Source organism: Protopterus annectens, chromosome 16.part0 (assembly GCF_019279795.1).
Source record: "Protopterus annectens isolate FY-2018-M chromosome 16.part0, PAN1.0, whole genome shotgun sequence".
NCBI classification, from domain to species: Eukaryota; Metazoa; Chordata; order Ceratodontiformes; family Protopteridae; genus Protopterus; species Protopterus annectens.
This window is the reverse complement of record NC_056750.1, coordinates 50,590,459-50,611,473: the sequence shown is the minus strand read 5'-3', so window position 1 is coordinate 50,611,473 and position 21,015 is coordinate 50,590,459. Positions and strand designations below refer to the sequence as shown.

At 38.5% G+C, this 21,015-nt stretch overlaps 1 protein-coding gene across 1 annotated transcript in view; it reads right to left on the bottom strand.

Annotated features, from left to right (window-relative positions):
* The window catches only part of LOC122790978, a 436,865-nt gene that overhangs the window by 244,416 nt on the left and 171,434 nt on the right, over nucleotides 1–21,015 (bottom strand). The window lies entirely within an intron of this gene.

The window sequence follows — 21,015 nt, the reverse complement described above, 5'->3', positions numbered from 1 at the left end:
AGGATCCACTAACTGATTACTTGAAAGAATATATATTGATTAGAATAATATGATTAACTCAAACAGTGCTAAATCTGTTTTTAAGAACATGCTAAATGTTTCACAATAAATGTTTCACTTGTATCTATACAGAAACTTATGTGTGTACACATGTAATCATTAGTGTATGTATGTATGAAATAGTGCATGCACATAGTTATTAATTTAACGTAGCTCATATCATGTTTCTGGTATGCATACACTAAACTAGATTTAGTGCTTTAGTGAAATGAACATAACCTTCTACTATTGCTGTCTGAGTATTTATCTTTTCAGACTAGTATTTCATACCACACCCCAGAAATATCAGTAATGGTTGACACTAAACAACCATTAATAAAGTTTAGGAGACAACACACCTAACTGAATGACCTCAGATTGTGATACATTTGTGATCACCTGCTACCAAGTTGTTGGACAGCACAATGGTGCAGCAGTAGTATTGTCACCTCACAGCAAGAGGTTCTCTGGTTCGATTCTTGGCTGGAGTGCCTTCTGTGTGGAGTCTGCAGGTCCTCTCTGTGTTCGTGTGCGTTTCCTCCCATGTTGCAAAGACATGCATCTGGAGAATTTCTCCCTGGGCCACTGATGAAAACTGGCTTTGTTCCAAGTTGGACTTTCCCAGTAAACAAATGCTAAATAAATCAAACAAGTAAACTAGATTCAAATGAATACTCAAAGAAAACTATCTGGTAATGCAATGGAGGTGTAATGTTGCTTTATTATTAGACTTTACATCAAAAATGCAATAAACATTTGAAACTGGGACATTCTGTAAGCCATTAACATCTAATAATCTCAGACATAAATGCAATGTATTTTTCTTTGACATTGCTTCACACATATTTTAAACAGCATTTTATTTATCAAAGAATGTGACATAAACACCTCATGTTTTCCTGACAGAATAAGAAAACTCTCTAGCTACCAATCTGACAGTTCAAACAAATCTGTAAGTCAGTGCTATACTAGACTGGTTATCCTGCTTTGAATCGTAACAGTATGTATGATGTCAAAATCGTACAATCTTTTCAGTTTTCAAAATAAAGTCTGTATTCTGATATTTGTACGTACTGACTAAAAACAGGAAAAAGGGAGAAGAGAAAGCCCACACGGTTATATAATACAATAAACGTGACACAAAGTTACGCATTTTACATAATCTGGAAAGTTGAACTGTCCAAACTGCTAGTGAGTAGGATATGTATTCTGGGTTTGATTACTTCAGTTTCCATTTGCCTAATTTGTGATTATGCCCATTGGTTCTGAGACACCCCTAAAAAGATGCTTGTGCTTAGTTGGTTTTCCTTACTGACAAATGAATTTCAAAAAAGTTAGTTTTACAAACCTTAGACACTTTGTGCGCCTACTGGATTATGAAAAGAAACATATGACCTACAACTATATAGAATGAGCTGTGCAGCTTATAAAAAGCCTGGAAATACTTCTTAATTTACAGGATGATATCTGTTGATAGACAGCTACTAGATAACTACAAGTTTTACAGTGTGGTGGTCAGACTAGAATAAATTCCTTTATCACAGAATAAACTGTATATACATTCCTCTGAGCCATATGCAAAAAAAAATTATAATAGTTAAAATTTATTTTAATGCAAAAAACCTAGGCAAGAATCCCTTTGTAGGACTTTAATACACTTAAACATTTTAAAATCCTTGTAATAGTCAGTCAGTCGATATGTTATTCAGTCAGTTATTTTTTATTCATCAAGTAGATGTGTTTGTTACTTGATAATTCAAATAAACATAGATTTCCTGGGACTTCCTTTTTAAATTTCCATTCTACCTGGAGTATACACACAAAAAATTAACTTTCTCATATTCTAGTCTAATAGCATCACCCTATTTCTTTCCAGATTCAGTAGGAATGCCAAAGATAAATGCATTTGATTGTGTCAACCAGAATATTGCCTCCCCCTGAATGATGTAGCCTCTAAAAGAAATGTATCCACCATTCAAGCCATCTCAAAGGCCATACACAGGTTCATCACTCTCTTCCCATGAACTGACCACCACCACAAAAACCATTGAAAAAGCTAACTGGTTACCTGTGAAATAACATGTTTGCTTTCCAGTCCCTTTACAGCTCTTTAAAATGTTAAATGACACTGCCTCCCATTAGCCTCCAAATTAATCAGGGATACACAAACATACAACCGTTGAAGTCTTAATCACTCAGCTCCTTTCCTCCAGTCCCTGTGAGCTAGGCTTCAGTACACAAGCCATGCCTTCTCAATGCTGTCACACAAACTGTGGGAATCTCTTCTGTCTGTTCTAAAAGACGTTTCATTTTAATACAAATTCTGGTCAGAACTGTACCATATTACAATACTTAAGGAAAATACCACGGCTCTCTTTCTGTCATGTTCTCTCTGATCATATGTCTCTCATAACATCTTACGACTGTCTACCTTCCTTCTGTGCACCTTGCTCTGACTTTGTTTTTCATTGTGATTTTTTTCAATGCAGCACATCCACTATTCACTTTGTATAATCCTACAATCAAGAAGATGAAAATACAGAGACCAGAACACCCAATAATCAAATGTCTGTTAAGTTTATTTTACCACTCCCAAAATAATGAAATGTACAAAGCAACAACAACTGAAAAAGTCTTCAATCCTTCACCTTTGGAGGGGGGCTATGCCCCCCTGCACCCCCACACCCCCTGCAAATTAAATATACCAACTCCGAGATTGCACTATGTTGAATAAACAAGACACCAGCATTCTTTAACTTTAAACCTGCTTTCCACATCAACGCACACAGTTCAAGTATTACAACTTGTTTTTCTGTATTTAGACTTCATATTTACATTTACAGACATCACAAGCATACTGTGTGAACTCCACCATGTTGTAATATGTATATACTAAAAAGCCTTAAAGGTAAACCACACCATTATGCAACTTGACGTTCACATTTTTAATTACATGTTGGTATACTGCCACATGATCTTTTCAAATACAGTAAGTTTACTTTTCCGATGCTCTTACTTTGTACAACCTGGTATTTTGTGACTCGGTAATATAAACTTATAGGCATTTGATTATTCAGTGTTGTGGTCTCTATAGTTTTATCTTCATGGGTGTGAGATTTTGATATTTAAAAGTAGATAAGTAGATCCATATATATATATATATATATATATATATAGCTTAATTGTATTTTGTGATTAATACTAAAATATAATGTCATGTAAGTATTGTGTTCATATCTTAAAGCTGGCACTTAAATATGTGAAATGGGTCAGTGTTCTACCCTGGTTAACAGCTTCAGAATAAATAAAGTAAAATAAATGTTCAGGCATGGCAGGGGATGGATGCCAGCATGTAATAAATGCAACAGAACTTTAAAAACAGTGTCAACGGTATTACTCAATGCTATTTATGAGATCTAGGATTCTTAATTAATGCACTTCTTATCAAATGAACCATCCGATGCAGGCGTGAAATTGACGGTGCCACTTGATAGCAAGGGATGTGTGACAAAATGCCCTAGGGCAGATAGCCTAGTATGAACCTATGAACCCACAGGAAGCAAAACTCAACCATGGCAATGGCCCACAAAATGCAGGTAATATGTAGAGCTAATGCAGTACAAGCCGATGAAAACAGGAATATATGTTTTCTGGTTTTGACAGCTTGTGCTCCTGTCATCTTGAATGCTGGCTTCAGTTTTTAAGCCTTGTCATATCTGGGTTTTCCTTTTTATAAATAGTGGATGCTTGGCTTGTGTGTGTCAGAAAAAACACATCATTAAGAGGAATAGTTGGTATAGAGGCTTCATTAAAGATCAAGTACAAAAAGGTATTTTTCTTACTGTTACTTTTTGTAGTAAGTGTGCTCTCATCACGGAAAGCCATCATTTTGATTTTAAAATTTGTATTTTACTTCCTTTAATAGAATATATTTTTAAGTTTGATAAACTTGTGTTTGTACTTTCTGTATGCTGGAGTACTGCCAGGTACTTCCTGATTCTAAGTCATATGATCTTGTTAATATAGCGAGGATAACCAGCTCGTTTTCTGTAGTCAGCAGCATATGTCAACAAATAAAGTGATACAGATTGTAGCACAATCAACCAACCCCTCAGTCAGACAATTAAACAATAAATAAATAAATAACAAAATGCATATATAATGTTTGGCATACAGTGAACTAAAATAGATATAACACTTAGACAGATAGTTACCATAGGGTGATCTCTCAGGAAGAAAAGAAGGGGTATATGAAAACCTGTAATGATACTGTACTGTGAGATATGTGTGTGTGTGTGTGTGGGGGGGGGTGTTATACATTAAATGTAGTAGTAATAGAGCAAAAATGTTCTTATTGTCAGTAAGGCTGACACTACACCTGTGCATGGGATGAGGTACCTCAGACAGTACCTGTTAGGAATCCAGATTACTAGCAGTACCAAGTTCCACATACAGATGAACCGAGACTATGCACAAACAGAGTTTAGTGTGAGCCACCATCAAATTTACTGTGCAGATGGCTCATGGTGTTCTGCTTTTAAAAATAAAAGTAATTTCCTGATGGACTGTAGTGGCCCTGCAAGTTCATCCCTTGGACAGGAAGGATGTAGGTATGATAGCCATGCCACTCTGCAAGTACAGCTACTGCACTGGACATGGCTATGCAACTTCACTTGTATGTCAGACCTGGGTTGTTGCCATGAATATGAGGTCTGACATACAGGTGGAGGTATGGCACCAGAGAACATCAGCCAGACTCCGATTTCTCACCAAGTCCTGAGGTAAGTCTGCTCAGAACAGGTTCTCTGCCGACTATTGCTGATCTCTGACTGCATTTGATTTGGATTGCAGTTATTCATTTACAGCTTGGTTATACAATATACACAATTTCTTTACAGAAAATGTTTTTTGACTACTTTTAACAACTTTTAAACAGACAGGAGATAAGTGCACTGTCAATTAAAAGTACAGTTAAGTCTCACAACAGCCTATTAGAACACAAATGCCTAGCTTAAAAAATAACCCTTCTAAGTAGGAAACTACCTGAAAACAATATTTTTTATGTGGAAAGTTTTTTTTTCCGAAGGGGCCTTCTCTGCCCAGCAAAGGAACAGCATAAGCCAAGTGTCAATCCTCAATAGCCCACAGAGGAGTGCTTTCTTCAACAGCAGGAAAACTCTGAATAGCTGGGTGCTCAAACTTGCCTTTTTAGTATGCTCAGCTTGAGCTCCCTAATGGTTTGAGTGTGTCGAAGGTGCCCTGAAGCTTTGGATGCTGGAAAGCTGTTATACCCTTGGCAGGATATGACCCATGTTGCAAAGGCTGCTACAGCAGTGATCAATATGATGAAATTCTAGTGACATTTATGGTTTTATCAAAGAAAGCAAGAGTCACAGAGGACACAGGAAATTACAGACCAATCTCACTCCTAAACCTAGCTGCTGACACCATGGTTAAAGTACTGGCAGGGGTTAGGCAGTTTCTTTCACAAAAATAGTGGAGAAAATACAGAAGGCTTATGAACAAGTGACAGCCTACAGATAGCTACAGGGCTTCAGTGTAATTCATGCAAACTGGTAAAAAGCGAATCAGGAACATGGACAGAACCAAACTCCAAATTCCAAACGTATATTTATTTTACCAAATAAAAAAGTGAGCGCTTTCGGCGGGATAGAATATCCCACCTTCATCAGACAATCAGCAGGAAGAAATTAGCCAGCCATATATATAGAATTAGCATTTGAAAATAACCAATGGGGTTGAAAGGCATTCAATAACAATTAATTTCCTTAGAAACCTTAAAAAAGTTTAAGTTGGTGTTAAAAGTATTGCTTACATATTATAAATAAATCACAGTTCATATATTAAAACTTAAAAACTTGCATCAGATAGCCAGCTAAAGTGAATAATCCTTCCCAAAAAAAAGGAAAGGAAGTAGATGATCTTTTACGAACAATAAAATATAACAAACCAAACGAAAGGAACCAGTAGACCCAAAAGAAGCAACGTTTCCACAACCCAAAAGAAGCAGCGTATCCGCAACAAAATGCAATAGTCCACACAGTACTTTTATAAATACCGCCAATAATAGAATGCTGCAGTTGGTAGAAAAAACTTTAAAGGCTGTGACCACGATATAAATCCGTTTATTGTTGAAAAGACTTTAAGTGCTGAAATAAAATACACTTTTCGTCGCATAATAAGCGCAACTTCCTCAGAAGACAATACGGAATGCAATTTCCTCCTTTTATTAAAACCTCGTGTTAATTAGTTAATAAATTTATTGAATTAAACGTTCCTAAAACACTTTATTTTTTATATTATTTTATATTTTTTATGCCTGCCTAATACAGGCATAAGCACTTGTTAGTACATTATATGCAAATGTTTTCCTTAGTTGGTTAGACATTAATAACACATTTAAATCTGTTAAAATCCGTTGAACCATTATAACAATTATGTTAAAATGTTAATGACCATTTTTTAAAAAACTTTCCTTGACTAGTATAAGCCTGTGTTGTAAAAATAACACCACTAATGTATACCATTTAAATCCCACTTTTCAAAGCTACCGGAGGGAATCACTTTGTGAAACTAAACTTTTCAAACCTCATCTTTTTAAAACTAGTCATTTTTTTAAAAGTAAATCAATCATTTTTAATCTTTAAATAAAACCGTCATTGATTTCATGCAACATTCTCTTGAAACTCACTCATAATGAATTAATCACAATTATATTTGGCTATTTATTTAATTCTATAGTCTAGCCTGCTACCAAAGTAAAAACAACAATCTCAACATCAAAGGTCATTAATAACCTGTGTTAGACCTAATTAATCCTATAGGGGTTTTTTATATGTAAATGTAAAAATATTTATATGTAAATAATCGTGTAAATTCATATCTACTTAAAGGGGAACACTAAAATTAATATTAATATTAATATTAAAATTAATATTAATATTAATATTAATAAATTAATAAATTAATTCCCTGCTGGGTGTCACAATCTATTTCGAACATATCATCATTCATTATGAGTGAGTTTCAGGAGAATGTTGCATGAAATCAATGACGGTTTTATTTAAAGATTAAAAATGACTGATTTACTTTTAAAAAAATGACTAGTTTTAAAAAGATGAGGTTTGAAAAATTTAGTTTCACAAAGTGATTCCCTCCGGTAGCTTTGAAAAGTGGGATTTAAATGGTATACATTAGTGGTGTTATTTTTACAACACAGGCTTATACTAGTCAAGGAAAGTTTTTTAAAAAATGGTCATTAACATTTTAACATAATTGTTATAATGGTTCAACAGATTTTAACAGATTTAAATGTGTTATTAATGTCTAACCAACTAAGGAAAACATTTGCATATAATGTACTAACAAGTGCTTATGCCTGTATTAGGCAGGCATAAAAAATATAAAATAATATAAAAAATAAAGTGTTTTAGGAACGTTTAATTCAATAAATTTATTAACTAATTAACACGAGGTTTTAATAAAAGGAGGAAATTGCATTCCGTATTGTCTTCTGAGGAAGTTGCGCTTATTGTGCGACGAAAAGTGTATTTTATTTCAGCACTTAAAGTCTTTTCAACAATAAACGGATTTATATCGTGGTCACAGCCTTTAAAGTTTTTTCTACCAACTGCAGCATTCTATTATTGGCGGTATTTATAAAAGTACTGTGTGGACTATTGCATTTTGTTGCGGATACGCTGCTTCTTTTGGGTTGTGGAAACGTTGCTTCTTTTGGGTCTACTGGTTCCTTTCGTTTGGTTTGTTCTGTTGAGGATTTAATACCGGAAATAAAATATAACAGATAACAAGCAAAATGTATTTAAAAATGTAAAAGTATTTTTTAAGAGCTTATATAGGTCTTTTTTGTTTATGGGAATATTCATACTTATATGCATATATATTGTTTATTACTATATATTTTTATTTTTCTGCATCTTGTGGAAAGTAATATACTTAAATTTCATATATACATAAAAAAAATTTTGATTTTGGTTAATGAATTAATGTTACCAGAGGAGGCATATACATTTCAAATAATGTTCTAGCTCATAATGAGCTGCATTTATACATCAAGCTTCAGAACGTAGTTACATTTTACTTGTTATCTGTTATATTTTATTGTTCGTAAAAGATGATCTACTTCCTTTCCTTTTTTTGGGAAGGATTATTCACTTTAGCTGGCTATCTGATGCAAGTTTTTAAGTTTTAATATATGAACTGTGATTTATTTATAATATGTAAGCAATACTTTTAACACCAACGTAGACTTTTTTAAGGTTTCTAAGGAAATTAATTGTTATTGAATGCCTTTCAACCCCATTGGTTATTTTCAAATGCTAATTCTATATATATGGCTTGCTAATTTCTTCCTGCTGATTGTGTGATGAAGGTGGAATATTCTATGTCGCCGAAAGTGCTCACTTTATTTGATAAAATAAATATACGTTTGGAATTTGGAGTTTGGTTCTGTCCGTGTTCCTGATTCGCTTTTTACCAGTTTGCATCATTTTGTAGTTTGTGTTTGTGGATTCATTCAGTGTAATTCATGCCTAGAACACCAGATAAGAAGTGTAGTGGTAACGCTATTTGATATAAGTAAAGCTTTTGATTCAGTCATTTGGTAATTTTGGGAAGTTCTTGCAGAAGACAGAAGTGGAGGCAAAGTTCCAGAGGTGTGTGAAGGAAATGTATGCTAGCCCAGAAGTGTAAATTGCAGTAAACAGCAAAGTAGAAAAGTATGTTAGCCCAGGGTTAGATATACCAGCAAATAACTGGATCTTGGATGAGGCCAGATTTCAGAGGGATACCAAGCAGTCTCCTTTTATCTCCTGGAATGTTTTAATGGTTACAGAAGTACTGGCTGGGAAAATGACACTAAGAAAATAGGGTGATGAGGGATAAGGTATGACATGGTTCCAAACGTTTGTTCATTACTGTATATTAATGACATCGATGGTAGAAGGTGTGACATGGTTCCAAACGTTTGTTCATTACTGTATATTAATGACATAGATGGTAGAAAGTATGACATGGTTCCAAACGTTTGCTCATTACTGTATATTAATGACATCGATGGTAGAAGGTATGACATGGTTCCAAATGTTTGCTCATTACTGTATATTAATGACATAGATGGTAGAAGGTGTGACATGGTTCCAAATGTTTGTTCATTACTGTATATTAATGACATAGATGGTAGAAGGTATGACATGGTTCCAAATGTTTGCTCATTACTGTATATTAATGACATAGATGGTAGATTAGGTCTTAGGAGAAGTCTTGTAAATTTTGTAAGTGAAAAAAATGCAGAAGTGTTATGCTTCCCATGTAATAGGATGATTGCCACAGATTCAGAAATAAAAGTCGGAGTCACTACTTAGGCTTACAAGTGAAATACTCAATGACAGATACAACTGAAAGGAATATGGCTATTTTAATTTCCAATGTATGTGAAGATTTGGAGCTAGGTAGTAAAGGTGGTTAATACATTAGGCCAAATTAATGCTATATAAGAGATTATAGCTCATCACACCTTCCGTGGGCTATATAAGAGATTATAGCTCATCACGCCTTCCGTGGGCTATATAAGCTACTTATTTTTGTGGATGGATGAGAGGCTGGGAATGACCCTGGGAATGATAAAGAAGAAGACTACAGGAGGCAAGGTTGGTAGGTTCACAAAGGGTAAGATGAAGAGCAAGTAGGGAATTGGGGGGATGCACTTTTCCCTGGTTATGCGGAGACATTTGATCTAGCTCGGTGGATGAGGAGTAATGTAATTGGTTGGGTATATAGCAATGGAAAGGACTCAGAGCATGAGTTTATTAGGAGCAGCTATAAGGATATGTTACAGGCATTCTAAGAAGTTGTGAGGGACAGCCTGCTCAGAAATGGGGATATGGAATGCAGAAAGGCACTAGTATAATGATGTGAGGCCTTAGTCAGATGGGAAAAAGGTAGACCAACACAGCATTAGTAAACAGAAGAAGATAGGAACTGAGAAAGTCATTGATGAAAGAGAAAATGGAATACGTTTCTGAAAGGAGCCTATGAAGGCCGTTTTCCAAAATATGAATGGTGGAACTATTGCAGACTTAGAGAGGAGTCGATGAGCAGTTCACAGTAGAAAAATGAAGAAATGGAGAAATGTCAGCAAGGAAAAAGAAGGTAGCCCCTTGGGACAAGTAGAAGTCTTCAGAAGGTGAGGGGGCAGTATGGCACATAAAGAAAGCAGAAATGCATGGGGCAGGAGTTGCTTGAGTTGGTGGTAGGGAAAAGTGTGGCTGTAGAGGGGACCAAAGAAGCAGCATAACCTTTGAGGGCAGTTCATGAGGATTTTGCACAAGTAGATTAACTGTTAGGCTGATCAAGTGACTGACCATTTTCAGCCAGGGCCCAGGCACAAAGTCATGTAATGTACACAACAAGAAGTACCAGATACATATTTTCATTTTTACTTTGTGGAATATAAAAACAATATAGACAAAGTACATAAATTATATAAAGAAAGTTACACAAAGGAGCATAATAACAACAAGAACTTAACATTTTTCCATAATTTATGCTTTCAAAGTTGTGGATTCATTCTCAGCTGTGGAAGTCTCTCAAAGCAGCAGCTCTCCCATCCCCAGCTGCATGATGTGGGCAGAAGAAGCCTTGTGTGAAACCTACCCAGGTTCAATTAACAGCCTGGGCACTGGCAGACCTAGCAAGGGAGAGGAGTTAAGAGGTATGCCTCAGGGATGTATCGTCCTTTGAATCTTCAGAGGAAAAGATATATCAGACAGTACCCATCAAATTAAATGAGGGGTAAAGTTACATGATGAACAAAGTCACTCATGTATGCAATTGACACCTCCATCCCATGTCCACATAGTTCTCAATTGTCCAGATTTTTGCAGAATTTCTAAACTTTTTCTTCATACGTTTGGCCTGCTCATCATAAATTTTGTGATTTTTGGTAAATTATTAATGGCTGAAGTCACTAAATAATGACAGACATTTGAGTTTCTGACACCATATCCTTCAAAAATGTGTGGTAGAGTAAAACCTGTTATTCTAGCATCTTTCTAAGTTTGTAAGGAATATTTTAAATCTGTACACAATTCTAGGGCCTTTGTACCCTCAATATTTTTGGCTTTATCCATATTTCTTGCTCAAAAGGAATAAGTGGTATGTATGATATCCACTGTATGCTCCGCTATGCATTGCTAAGTACACCATAGAGGGGAAGCCTAGAACATCTAGCAAAAATCCTATGATGGATACAGTGTAAAGGATGTGTAATGACTAGCTATGAGATGGAGATTAGTCAGGGGCTGAAAAGAAAATCAGAAAATTGCATCTGTCTCATCAGTGGCGGTATTAGCTTTAACATTAATACCATGTCTAACCTACTACTCATGTCACCTGTTAAGTGACATATGTAAAGTTCCAAACACCTGGATTAACAGACCATCAATCACCAGCGACAGTAAGTTCCCATTTAAGTCAACAATTACAATTTTATCCCTAGACACCTCAGAGGTAGCCAATGACTCATTAACAATTGTGCTGATATACCTCCTACTACCACTAAAGCCCTACATTTTTACACCTTACTAACTTCTTCCATTTAGTGCAATAGGCTTGTTTGCATTCTGGTATACAAAATACCACCTATGTTGCCCCAACTTGTGTTCTAGCCCTTAATTCTTCTCGTTTGCACTTCCCATCTTCCCACGTATTTTTTACAATTCACACCAAGGACATCTGTACAGTTTAGCTCTTCCATCATTTGCATATCAGCTTAACTTGTCTCAACAACTGCATAACTTTAATCTTATGTTGCTTAATATTCTATTCCAATATCTTTATCTCTTAGGAATTGCCAAAAAAAAAAAAAATCTGCCACAACTATTCTTAACTTGTCCCATACCTTCCTTTTCTTTGCCTTGTGCCCCAACCTGCACACACACACGCACACGTGCGCACACACACACTCAAACACACACACACACACACACACACACACACACACACACACACACACACACACACGCACATACATGAGCACGCACGCGCACACACACACACGCGCGCACGCACACACACACACACACACACACACACACACACACACACACACACACACACACACACACACACACACACAAATTCCTCCAACACCTCATGAGAGTTTTTTGTCCATAGAATCAAGCTGTTCACATGATGAAATTAAAATGAATACAGTTACATTAGTTGTTAACTGGATACTGAATAAAAAGAACAACAACCATAAAAAGATAAATGCCAGATCACATTAATGTATTATAAATACTTTTGTATAAAAATACATCATTACACCCTAAATAAAGAGTCCAAAAAGTATATATATATATATATATATATATATATATATATATATATATATATATATATTTATATGTGTGTGTGTGTGTGTGTGTGTGTATTATACATAATCTTGAAAGAGGCCTGCTGTTGTGTCCAGGCCTTGTAGTTTTCTTTGTTGAGTTTCCTGTATTTCTGGCAGCCATTTTCTGCTGATAGTCTGTCTTTATTAATATTGAAAGTATCAGGGTTTCCTGACCTTCTGTAGTACGAGTGATTGGGGAATAGCAGGGGCTAATAGGACTGAGTAGTAATTTGATCTTCTAACTCTTCCATCTTTACTGATATATAAACCCTGCGTCTGGAAAAGGTTGTGCTTGTATTTATCAGGTTGTGGATGGTATTTCATTACTGAAACTAAGCAGAACTTCCTTAAGATTCCAAAAGCAGGATAAGTTATTTCTTACACTTATTTCATTCAGTTGCATTTCTGACATGCGTATGTGTTATACAGTTAATCTTGTACATTTTGCACTGTTATAAAGCTTTTTTACTGTTTCACTGCATTTATGTACTGTTTTAACTGTATTTTCATTGCTAGATACTGATTCATCACTCTAATTGCATGTTTACTGAATTACTTAACTGTAAACTGCTTTGTCATACTGAGAGTTATATTTTCTGTTTGAGTGCTCTATCCGTGCTTTTCTGTGCATTTTTGATTTTTTAAGATTTCTGTGTTCTAGTCTAGTCTGTTTGCAGTTAAAAGCATTCTCTAGAGTTTGCTTGCTCCTTGATCTATTTATAACTTTCATTTAATGGCTACAGCTAGTAGTCTTATACTTGGTGGCATTGCAGTTGCCGCCCATACTGTATATTTGATCTGTGACACTCCTCCCAACCCACTCAGATTCTTAACTTTGAATTAACTTCTGTTCCAGCTTTCTCCATTTCCACTTTACTGAAAAAAAATTCGAAGCTTGTTTCCTCCCTTTCGGAACAAGTCTAGTCCAGATACAGATTTGCTGTATTGTAAGCTCCTGAGCCCCCCCCCCACACACACACACACTTAACTTGGGTTAAACTATTCCTGGCGCCATAAAGTCTGCTCTTCAAATTTTCCCTTGCAACTAGCCAGATTTTTAGTTTTAGCACTCAAATCTGTTTCTTTGAGCTCAGCACTTGTTCAGAACTCGTTGTAAGCACTAAATAAGCTACAAATTACTACAGCACTCAACTTTCCTCACTTGTCTTGAGGAAAACAGTTTTTAGTACTTAATAAATAAGCACCTATCCAAGCATATCCAAAGGTCAGCTCCCGGTGTTCTCTCCTGTCTACCTGATGAATTTTGGCATCTTGGGGGTAATGCAGCAATTGCCTCATGTACACAGACAACCCTCTCCTCCTACCACCCAACACTACAACCTGTGAGAGATGCACTTATATAGCCAAACTGGAAGCAAAGCTCTCTTCATGAAAGATTGGAATAGACAGACAACAGGAGAAGGTAAACACTTGCACCACATTACACTCATCAGATAGTCCCTCAAAACCTATGCCACCAAAATACACACATAGAAGCACAAAACACATGCTTAGATTCATGGAGGCTTTCAGTAAAAATCTGCCCAAACAACTGAGACCTCCGAAGCAGAAATGCAAGCAACCTCCACCCCCCAACACAACCCAAATGACACATAGCCCACAAACTCAGTGTGCCACTCAACCACAGCCCATAAGGCATTAAGTACCCAACACTCTAGTCATAGGTGACTCTATAGTCAGGCACACTGATGTTCCACTCACCAGGCTAAACAAGGAGAAAGTTACTGTCAGCTGCCTGTCAGGTGCCAGGATCCGCCACATAGCGCATGCACTCAGGTCATTCCACAACAAGTACGAATATGACTCTGTCATTGTCCATGTTGGTGTGAATGGCCTGAGACATACCTCCCTGGACTACATGAAAAGAGACATGGAGGAGCTTTCCGACTTTGTAGTCCAGGCAGGTATGATCCTAGCCCTGAGTAGCATCCTGCCATCACCCAGAATGATACCACAGTACAAGGACAAAATGATTGACTTCAACAACTGGCTAAGCTTCTGGTGTCATTCTAAGGGAATCTAGGATCTGGCTGCCTGGGATGACATGATCGGTAGACCATGATGCTTTGCCAGAGATGGCCTGCACTTGTCACCCTTGGGATTCTGGATACTGGCAAAGGCTCTTGCCACCCTTATAGTGCCTTTTTTAGGCAAGGTTTAAATGACAAATTCACCAACATATCAGGTATAAGCAAGCAAAATCTGAGGGTGATGTTACTCAATGTTAGAAGTCTAAACCTCAAAATGCACTCACTCGAGGCACTCCTTAAAATGGAGAACATCGACATCTGTGCAGTGACAGAGACCTGGTTAAAAGCTCCAGAGAGCACCCCTACATTACTAGGCTATAATTCATACCACACCTTTAGGCCACCTAACCCAGACCGAAAAACTAAAGGTGGAGGTGTGTCCATATTCATTAAGGATATCCACACCACCAGTTGCTCAGTATAATGCATCCCAGATTATCCAAGTTCAACTAACTCTGGGCAAGACCACAATCCAGATTGTAGCTTGCTACAGACCCCCCCCACCATGCCCCAGGATTCCCACTCCTCATTTCTTGATACCCTGTAAAATATTAGGGTACAACCCAACACTCTAATAATGGGTGATTTCAACTACCCCACCATTAACTGGGAAAACTACTCATGTACCAACTCTTTTGCTCATTTTCTGGAATTCATAAATTCCAATGCCTTGGATCAACTTATCCACACCCCAACCAGGGGCATCAATATCCTAGATCTGGTCATCACCAACATGGGCGACCAGTGTTCCACACCAGAGGTCAGTTCCTCATTGGTCAGATCTGACCACAAGCTAATCACCCTAGACATCCACATCCCACCCCCACCCTGCATTAGGGAAATAACCGTAAAAAATGTCTCCAAAGCCAACTTCACGCTTCTTAAGACAGAAGTGGCAAACTTCAAGACACCCATGCAGATGGACAATAGAGGTACGACTGCTGAATCCTACACAAATGTGCACTTACACAAGTGCATGGATTGTGCTATCCCTAACAGAACCAAGATGCTATCCTCCAAAAAAGGAAGCCACTCTGGTGGTCTTTTTCCATAAACAAACTGTACAACAAAAGAAAGAAACTGTTGCAAAAAAAGAGTAAAATCCCATGATTGGAGAAACTCCCTGGTCAGCCTCAGTAAGAAGCTGAGATCCCTCATAAAATCCTCCAAAGCTAGTTACGAAAACAAAATCTCCACTGACTCTAAAGACAACCACAAAGCATTCTATAGCTATGTCAAGAATCTCAATGGCAACACTCAGATCTGCTGTGAGTTACAGTACAATGGCACTAAATATACAGAAACAAATGATATTGCCAACATCCTGGCAGATAAGTCCAGTGCTAACTTTACCCCCCCTCTCACCCCCTAAAGGGCCCATCTCTATACCAGAAGAATGCATAGTTCCTGTAATCACGGCTGCACAAGTAAAAACCCTCACTCTCCAAAGCCAAGAACACAGCATCCATGGGACCTGACAACATCCCAGGCTGCCTTCTACACAAACTACTGAATGAACTGGCACCCCACCTAAGTACCGTGTTCAGTCATAGCCTCACCTCAGGCTTTGTACCCATTGAATGGTGCACCTTGAAAGTTATCCCACTCCACAAAGGGGGAGCCATGACAGACCCCAGGAACTACCATCCCAGTACATACCAAATGGGGCATTGTACTCTATAATGGGTCTAATGAGTGATGAATAGAGGGGAACAATGACCTCTTTTTTTCTGGATGAGAAACCTTTTGTGATGAGGTGAGCCAAGTAGAAGGATTTCCTGACCACTGTGGCGATGTGATTATCAAGGGAGAGACTATTGTCCACCTGTGTCCCAAGGTCTCTTATCACATTTTCGGCATTAGGTAGACTACCAGCTATGTGGTAGTTCATGGGTACAGAGATTTTACCAAAGGGGATGACAACACACTTTTTGGCATTGAGCTTCAGACCATGGCTTTGACACCAGGCATCTGTCTCAATGAGGCCCTTTTGTAGTATGTCCACATCGTTAGGAGTTTCGATTATGGCTCCTAGTTTGCAGTCATCTGCAAACTTTGTTAGCCAAAGGCCTTCTGTGTTAGCCTGTACTTCAGAGAAGTACATACCAAACAGGAGAGGACCCAGGACTGAACCCTGTGGTACTCCACTTGTCACTGGTCTGAAGTCGGATTTGGAGTCTGCTACTTTCACAGTGTGGGTTCTGTCCATGAGCCAGTTGGCAACCCATCTTGTGACATAGGGATTTATACCTAGTTTAGTGAGCTTATCTATAATTCCAGAGTGGGGGATGGTATTGAAAGCCTTTGCGAGATCTAGATAAGCTGTGTGAACCACCTTACCCTCATCTATGGCTTTGGTGACTGCTTCAAAGAAGTCAATCAGGTTTGGGAGACATGATCTGCCTTTTCCAAATCTGAACTGGGTAGGGTCTAGAGTTGGAGATTACCAATGTTTTTGTTTATGAGTTCCATGATGGTATGTTCCATGGCCTTGCAGACCAGGCTCGTTAGGCTCATGGGGCAGTAGTTCCCGGGGTCCGTCGTGGCTCCCCCTTTGTGAAGTGGGATAACCGTCGTGGTGTGCCATTCAGTGGGCACAAAGCCTGAGGTGAGGCTATGATTGAACGTGGTACTTAGGTGGGGTGCCAGTTCATTCTGTAGTTCATGTAGAACACAGCTTGGGATATTGTCAGGTCCCATGGATGCTGTGTTCTTGACTTTGGAGAGTGTGTTTTTTACCTGTGCAGGCATGATTACAGGAACTTTGCATTCTTCCAGTATAGAGATGGGGCCTCTAGGGGGTGAGAGGGGGGTAAAGTTAGCACTGAACATATCTGCCAGGATGTTGGCAATATCAGTTGGTTCTGTATATTTAGTGCCATTGTGCTGTAACTCAGAGCAGATCTGAGTGTTGCCATTGAGATTTCTGACATAGCTATAGAATGCATTGTGGTTGTCTTTAGAGTCAGTGGCAATTTTGTTTTCGTAACTAGCTTTGGAGGATTTTATGAGGGATCTCAGCTTCTTACTGAGGTTGACCAGGGAGTTCCTCCAGTCATGGGATTTTACTCTTTTTTGCAACAGTTTCTTTCTTCTGTTGTAGAGTTTGTTTATGGCAAAGGACCACCGGATTGGCTTCCTTTTTTTGGAGGATAGCACCTTGGTTCTATTAGGGATGGCATGATCCATGCACTTGTGTAAGTGCTTATGAAGTGCATTTGTGTAGGATTCAGCAGTCGCACCTCTATTGTCCGTCTGCATGGGTGTCATGAAGTTTGCCATTTCTGTCTTAAGAAGTGTGAAGTTAGCTTTGGAGAAGTTTTTTTACAGTGGTTTCCCTAATTGGGGGTGGGGGTGGGATGTGGATTTCTGGGGTGATTAGCTTGTGGTTGGATCTGACCAACGAGGAACTGACCTCTGGTGTGGAACACCGGCTGGCTATGTTAGTAATGGCCAGGTCTAGGATATTGCTGCCCCTGGTGGGGATGTGAAAAAGTTGATCCAAGGTGTTGAAGTTTATGAATTCCAGAAAACGTTGAGCAAAAGAGTTTGTACATGAGTAGTTTTCCCAGTTAATGGTGGGGTAGTTGAAGTCACCAATTATTAAGGTGTTAGGTTGTGCCCTAATAATTTCTAGTGTATTAAGAAATATGGAAAGGGAATGCTGGGGCATGGTGGGGGGTCTGTAGCAAGCTACAATTTGGATTGCGGTCTTGCCCCGAGTTAGTTGCAGTTGGATAATCTCGGATGCATTATGCTGTGCAACTAGCCTGGAAGTGTGGATATCCTTAATGAATATGGACACGCCTCCACCTTTAGTGCTTTGTTCCGGGTTATGTGGCCGATAAGTGGCCGAAAGGAGTGGTATGAATTATAGTCTGGTAATGCAGAGGTGCTCTCTGGAGCTTTGAACAAGGTCTCTGTCACTGCACAGATGTTGATGTTCTTCATTTTAAGGAGTGCCTCGAGTGAGTGCATTTTGAGGTTTAGACTTCTAGCATTGAGTAGCATTTCCCTCAGATTTTGCTTGCTTGTACATGTTACAGTGGTGAATTTGTCATTTGAACCTTGTCTAAAAAAAGGCACTATAGCGGTGGCAAGAGCCTTAGCCAGTATACGGAATCCCTAGGGCGACAGGTGCATGCCATCTCTGGCAAAGCATCGTGGTCTGTCGATCATGTTGTCCCAGGCAGACAAATACTGGATTCCCTTAGAATGACACCAGAAGCTTAGCCAATTGTTAAAGTCAATAATTTTGTCCTTGTACTGTGGTATCATTCTGGGTGATGGCAGGATGCTACTCTGGGCCAGGGTCATTGCTGCCTGGGCTACAAGATTGGAGAGCTCCTCCATCTCTCTTTTCATGTAGTCCAGGGAGGTATGTCTCAGGTCATTCACACCAACATGGACAATGACAGTGTCATATTTGTACTTGTTGTGGAATGACCTGAGTGCGTGCGTTATGTGGCAGATCTTGGCACCTGACAGGCAGCTGACAGTAACTTTCTCCTTGTTTAGTCTGGTGAGTGGAAGATCAGTGTGCCTGACTATAGAGTCACCTATGACTAGAGTGTTGGGTACGTTGTTATGCCTTATGGGCTGTGGTTGAATGGCACACTGAGTTTTTGGGCTATGTGTCATTTGGGTTGTGTTGGGGGGTGGTGTTTGCTTGCATTTCTGCTTTGGAGGTCCCTGATACTTGGGCAGGTTTTTATTGAGAGCCTCCATGAATGTAGGTGTGTGTTTTGTGTTTCTATGTGTGTGTTTTGGTGGTGTAGGTTTTGAGGGACTATGTGATAAGTGTAGTGTGGTGCAAGTGTTTATCTTCTCCTCATGACTGTCTAGTCGAGTCTTGGGTGAAGAGAGCTTTGCTTCCAGTTTGGCTATATAAGTGCATCTCTCACAGGTTGTAGTGTTGGGTGGTAGGAGGAGAGGGTTTTCTGTGTACATGAGGCAATTGCTGCATTGCCCCAAGACGCCCAGATTCATCTGGTAGACAGGAGAAATCACGGGGAGCTGACCTTTAGACACGCCTAGATAGGTGCTTATTTATTAAGTACTAAAAAGTGCTTTCCTCTAGACAAGTGAGGAAAGTTGAGTGCTCTAGTAATTCGCAGCTTATTTAGTGCTTATAACTCCAAATCAAACTTCAGACAAGTGACAAGTGTAGTACCACAGGGTTCAGTCCTGGGTCCTCTCCTATTTGGTATCTACTTCTCTGAAGTACAGGCTAACACAGAAGGTCTTTGGTTAACTAAGTTCACAGATAACTGCAAACTAGGAGCCATAATCAAAACTCCTAACGATGTGGACATCCTACAAAAGGGCCTCACTGATACAGATGCCTGGTGTCAAAGCCATGGCCTCAAGCTCAATGCCAAAAAGTGCATTGTCATCCCCTTTAGTAAAACCTCTGTACCCATGAACTAACACATAGGCAGTAGTCTACTTAACACCAAAAGTATGATAAGAGACCTTGGGACACAGGTGGACAGTAGTCTCTCCTTTGATAATCACATCGCCACAGTGGTCAGGAAATCCTTGTCCTAAGTTCTGAAAACTAGACTTATTTCATGGTGCCAATGAACTCTTTTTCCACACTTCATTCATAATTTTTTCAAGTAAAATAAAAGTTTCAAAAGTAACCTCAGAAAAGTCTTCTATTCCTTACTGTATTCATGTCCTCATGTTCTGTACGTAAACCCCAAAGGTAAAACAATACTATCCATAACTTTATAATTCTTACTAGCTTCACAATTCTTGTTTTTTAATTGTTACCACAGTTCTTCTGTTTTGGTTTTGTTGTCATTGCATCAGTTCTTCTCTTTTTTCATCTTGAAACACAGTATCTTTTTTTGCCTTTGTTTACCATTTCTGCATATGGAAACATTTTCTGGCTGCTCAAAACAACATTGTGTGGCGGGACATGCCTTTAAAACCAGCTACTACATTGGCCAAGCATAACCTCCCATCAGATGTCCACAGCTTCTGGTACTCCAGTTCCTTTCCCTAACTCATCAGATAGCATCTCATCTGTTACCTCTTCCAGCATGTGATCCACTACAGTACTCCAACTTACTTTCTCATTGATTGACTCACCTGGTTCCATCATCTAATCAACACAGGAGTTTTCAGACCTCCTACCTCTAACTCTGTAACAGCAATCACCTATATTATGGAATCTGTTTGTGATAATTCAATAATCTAAATTATATACGCTCAACATGGCGCCTTTTTTCCCTCTTCCATCTTGGAATTGTCCAAGCACTAGTGACAGCCCTCTTGTGCCACCTAGTGTCCAGAAAGAGTAAATGAAGTTTCATGTGCCTTGGTTCCCCTAGTCAGTATGAATACTACCTAAGGTCTTCCCATAAAAGAAGACACTGACCTACTAGGACTAGTCTGGTCAACAATGTGTAAATTAATTAATTAATTAGTTAATTAAATAATTAAAATGTAAATAAATACTGATGAATAAACATCAGA